At 37.0% G+C, this 5556-nt stretch overlaps 1 long non-coding RNA gene across 1 annotated transcript; it reads left to right on the top strand.

The window, feature by feature from the left end:
- The first annotated feature begins 4145 nt into the window (after nt 1-4145).
- On the top strand, nt 4146-5082 carry LOC116655715. Its single transcript, XR_004310765.2, has 2 exons — nt 4146-4812; nt 4868-5082. It is a non-coding gene; the product is annotated as an uncharacterized LOC116655715 (long non-coding RNA).
- Nucleotides 5083-5556: the final 474 nt, after the last annotated feature.

Here is a 5556-nt window from a genome sequence, read left to right as displayed (position 1 = left end):
ATCACAGCGAGGCAGACCTCCAAGGCAATTTCCAAGAAATAATGATAATTGGGTACGACCAAACATAGAACACCTAGTTAGAGAAACAGTAGATAGAATGCTTTCTTCATTGGTACTAAGAAACGGAGTTGAAAATTCGATGGGTCAAGATCAAAGGGACTTCGATGTACCAAGCCCTAGAGCTTTTTCCTCAGGGCATACTAGCAACAAAGTAGCAGATATTATCCAAAAATGGGGAGTTCGGTTCGAAGGAACTGCGGAAGGATTATCAGTTGACGAATTTTTATATCGAGTTAAAGTGTTAACACGAGAACATCTTAATAACGATCTTGAGGCAATGGCCAAAAATGTTCATCAGCTATTAACAGGCAAAGCTAGTTCATGGTTCTGGAGATTTCATAAACGAACAGAAACATTTACTTGGAATCAATTTTGCACAGGGCTACGTGAACAATATAAAGAGAACCGCTCAAAAACAGAATTGCGGGAACAAATTCGAGCTCGAAAACAAAAACCTGGCGAAACATTTGACACCTATTATGAAGCGATTTGCAAACTCATGGATAAGCTATCTGTTGAGTTTGAGGAATCAGAATTAATCGAACTAGTTCAGGGAAATTTACTTACTGATATGAAAGATAGATTATTATTTGAAGAAATATACTCCATCGATCATTTAAGACGGCTAGTACAAAGAAGAGAACACTTTTTACAAGAAGCAGGGCGATCTCTTCGCAACGTAACGAAACCGAAAGAGGGAGGACCTTATCGTGTATATGCAGTAGAGGAGATTGAGGAAAATAAATCCGAAAACAACAGCGTAGACATCGCGGCTATACATAGAAATCCGTCTAACATAAATTGTTGGAATTGCGGAGTAACTGGACACTTTTGGCAAGATTGTCTAGGGGATAGACGTATATTTTGTTATGGATGCGGGAAGCCTGACATCTATAAGCCCAATTGTATTTACTGTAAAACCAGTTCGGAAAACCGGAAATCCGGGGCATCTCAAAACAATCGGATGTCCCACCAATAAATAACTCGGAGTTTACAAATTTAAATAGATACACAATTTTAAATAAGAAACTAGAAGAGCGTATCATTACAACTCAAGATAATATACCAGATGCCAAGATAGAAAATGAGGTAGATACTAAGTTTAGGCCATATGAAGAACGTTTGAAAAATTATTATGAAGTTAGAAATAAAATTTTTTCGGAAAATATAATCCCTCGAAAAAGAAATTCGATTCGGATAAAGAAATATTATAAGAACCTTTGTAAGAAACAACATAGATTAATATCTACTATATTTCAAAATAATGCGGATAACCGAAGTTATGCTAGTGTAGAATTTTTAGATTTTACAGAATGGGGGTTACTAGACACCGGAGCAAATATTAGTTGTATTGGAGCTGAGTTAGCAAACCAAGACTTTAGTGGTGTAGGTGGATATAAATCAATAGTCTCCCAGGTTAAAACGGCGGATGCTAAACCACATCAAGTTTTAGGCATATTAAAAGTAGCAATGAGATATAAAGGAGAAGAAAAGGAGGTAGAACTCTATGTTATACCGACAATTGCACAGCGTCTTATTCTTGGAATTGATTTCTGGCGAACGTTTCAATTAGCGCCCGGAATAGTGGGATCCCTTGAGCCAGCAGATAGTGGGCAGGACTTTAACACCCCTAAAGAGGATCAATATCCGTTGACTGCCATGGAACTTCAGCAATTAGAAGCAGTGAAAGAAATGTTTCCCAACTTCGAAAAACAGGGTTTGGGGCGAACGTCCTTAATTAAACATCATATAGATACGGGAAATGCGTCTTCTGTTAAACAGAGACATTATCCTATTAGTCCAGCTGTGGAGAAAGTCTTATATACTGAAATTGATCGTATGCTAGAACTTAAAGTGATTGCACCATCTAAAAGTGCATGGAGCTCACCCATTCGAATGGTTATTAAACCAAATAAAGTCCGAATTTGTCTGGACGCTCGAAAATTAAATGAGGTTACTCTGAAAGATGCATACCCACTACAAAGTATTGAGGGAATATTTTCGCGTCTTCCAAAGGCAAATATTATTAGTAAACTGGATCTAAAAGATGCCTATTGGCAAATTGAATTAACCGAGGAAGCTAAACCCTTAACAGCGTTTACAGTGCCAGGTCGAGGATTATTTCAATTCGAAGTTATGCCTTTTGGTCTGTGCAACGCACCGTCAACCATGTGTCGTCTGATGGATGATCTTATTCCACCAGATCTACGATACTGTGTTTTCGGATATTTAGATGATTTGTGTATTGTTACAGATGATTTTCAATCCCATTTAGCAGTCCTTGTACGAATTGCACAGCAATTTCGCAAAGCAAACTTAACGTTAAATGTTAGGAAAAGCCATTTTTGTGTAACAAAAGTTAACTACTTGGGTTACATAATTGGAAATGGAGGAATATCTACGGATCCGGAAAAAATATCCTGTATTCTAAATTGGCCGGCTCCTCGTAACATGAAACAATTAAGAGGTTTCTTAGGAATTTGTAATTGGTACCGTAGGTTCATTGCTAGCTTCGCGGAGTTGTCATTTCCTATGACAGAACTGTTAAAAAAAAAGTAGAAAGTTCACCTGGACGAATGAAGCGCAGGAAGCCATGGAAAAATTGAAAGTCCAACTTACTTCCGCACCCGTTTTGCAAAATGCTGACTTTACCAAGAAGTTTTTTCTTCATTGTGACGCTAGTGATTTTGGCATTGGGGCTGTGTTAGTGCAATTATCCGACGAAGGAGAAGAAAGACCGATCGCATACATGTCAAAAAAATTGTCTAAGGCTCAAAGAAATTATAGTGTAACAGAGCGGGAATGTCTAGCAGTTATTGCAGCCATCGAAAGATTTCGGGGGTATTTAGAAATGCAACCATTCGAAGTTGTGACCGATCATTCTAGTCTAACATGGCTTATAAAACAACGAAAAAGTGCCACGGGAAGAGTCGCCCGATGGTTTGATAGAATGCAAGGATTTAAATTTACCATTTCTCATCGTAAAGGGAAAGATCATATCGTTCCAGATGCGTTGTCTCGAATGTGTGACGAGTCCATAGACAGTTTAGAGATGATAGGACCCGCAATTGACTTAGACTCACCAGCATTTATGGAGTCAGACTATGTCGAACTTCGATTGAAAGTAGAGCAGAATAAAGATAAACTTCCAGATTTACGTATACACGAAAAATTTGTGTATATCCGAACGGAGCATGCGACTGGTAATCCAGATCAAGAAGCCGATAGTTGGAAACTATGGGTTCCAGAACCATTACGAGCCCAGGCTATTTGGCAAGCTCATAATAGTGTTGTGTCTGCACACGGCGGAATGCAAAAAACTATAGAACGCTTGCGTCGCAATCTCTTTTGGCCAGGGTTATCTAAAGAAGTCAGAGATTACATTCGGAACTGTGAAGTTTGTAAACAGACAAAAGCCCCTAACCAAATATTAAGACCGCCAATGGGAGAACAAAGTATTTCCATACGTCCTTTCCAAAGACTATATATTGATATTCTCGGCCCATATCCCCGTAGTAAAAGAGGCAATACTGGATTATTTATAGTACTTGACCATTTCAGTAGATATCACTGGCTTTGTCCGTTAAAGAAAGCTACTACAGGAATTATTAACACATTTCTAGAAGAGCGAATTTTTTGTGAGTTTGGAGTTCCAGAGTCTATTGTTAGTGACAACGGCTCACAATTCAAAGCAAAAGAATTTGAAGCAATGTTGACTAAGTTTGGAATTCGACACATTTTTACCGCGCTATATTCTCCGCAAAGCAATGCAGCTGAACGAGTTAATCGCTCTTTAATTGCAGCTATTCGTTCCTATCTCAAAAATGATCAAACAGACTGGGATGCGAATTTAACTCGCATTTCGTCCGCTTTACGATCAGCTTTACATCAGTCTCTTGGATGTTCTCCTTATAAAGCTCTTTTTGGTTTCAATATGATTAACCACGCTGAAGATTACCGATTATTAAACAAATTATCACTTCTCGAAGAATCTCCTACAATGGATCGGCAAGAAAAGCTTCTATTGTTACGTCAGGAAATACAAACAAATAGTCGAAAAGCTTATGAACAGAATGTAAAACAGTACAACATGAGAAGCAAGTTGGTGTCGTTTAAAGAAGGCCAAGAAGTGTTTAAAAGAAATTTCCAGTTGAGCAACTTTAGTCAAAACTACAATAAAAAGTTAGGCCCGTTGTTTTCGAAATGCAGAGTGAAGAAGAAATTGGGAAACGCTTATTATTTGCTAGAAACCCTGAGTGGAAAAGAGCTAGGAACGTATCATGCCAAAGATATAAAATGCTAATTCCAGCTAATCATGTCTCCGGATTACTCGACAGATTATCTGTGGTTGTAATGGTCACCTGTGCTGCCCATTCGAGTTTCAAAAAAATTAGATTAGAATAACGTCTAATCTTAACGAAACTCTCCACTTTTATCGATAGGTGTTAGCAATTTTTTTTTGTTTTATTCATTCCTAATGTGCATACTAGGCGTTAGTACTTACCTTGACATTAGCCCTAGCAGCTTATTAGGTGCCTTCAAAAGTCTTTTTCTTTTTTGAGCTGTCAAACTAAGCAGACGCACACCTTAGTACCAGCTACAACATATACATAAATCAAGTGGGTGAAACACGTGCAAAGTGATCACAACAAAATAAAACAAATTAAATCTGAAAAATCCCCACACATCATTGGAAAAATAAGTAAAGCAAAGACATCAGTAAAGTCGCAAACAAACCTAGCCTGGGATCAGGTAATGATTTTCAAGCTCGCCAGCCGAATTTTTATCTCAACCTTGTTTCCATAAGGCGTCTTCTATGGCCGAAAATCCACGAGAGTCCCACCCGCACCACCTGGATTCCATACCTGGATCATTACACATAGTTTTTATCAGGATGAGTAACCCTATCAAAGATAAAAAAAAAAAAACACCCACTTAGTCTATCCCGTCTACCTTTATTCGCAAATCAATACTGATACACCGGATAGGAGAAATTTCGGATATCACCTATAAATATAAAACGATATCAAAGTATACAATAGCGAACGAGAGTCGCCTTCCAATCGTTTATTACATTTCGGTTGTTGTTCACAAACACAAGAATTAAATTACATTAAAATATTACGAACTTATAATGAACTAGAAATTGAAAAAAAAAAAAAAAAAATTAGATGTAAAAGAAATGAATACGAAAGAAATTATAGATATAGAAAAATAATAGTAATAATTATATTCAATTACATTAAAATAGTATGAACTTATATTGAACTAGAAATTTAAAGAAAAAAAAAATATATATATAGTGAAAAGAAATTATGAATTCTATTAAAGTACATTAAATTCTACGAACTCGAATTGAACTAAAGAAAAACAAAAATGTAAATAAGGAAAGGCATGCAAAAAGAGAAATAATGTAGTTGTAAGATATATTTAAGAAATTCAGCCTCTCAACTAATCAGCCCAACCTCTACGAGACTCCAACATGAAGGCCTTCAT

This window comes from Drosophila ananassae, assembly GCF_017639315.1.
Source record: "Drosophila ananassae strain 14024-0371.13 chromosome 4 unlocalized genomic scaffold, ASM1763931v2 tig00000078, whole genome shotgun sequence".
Taxonomy (NCBI): domain Eukaryota; kingdom Metazoa; phylum Arthropoda; class Insecta; order Diptera; family Drosophilidae; genus Drosophila; species Drosophila ananassae.
The sequence above is the reverse complement of the archived record's forward strand: the minus strand, read 5'-3'. Positions and strand labels throughout refer to the sequence as shown.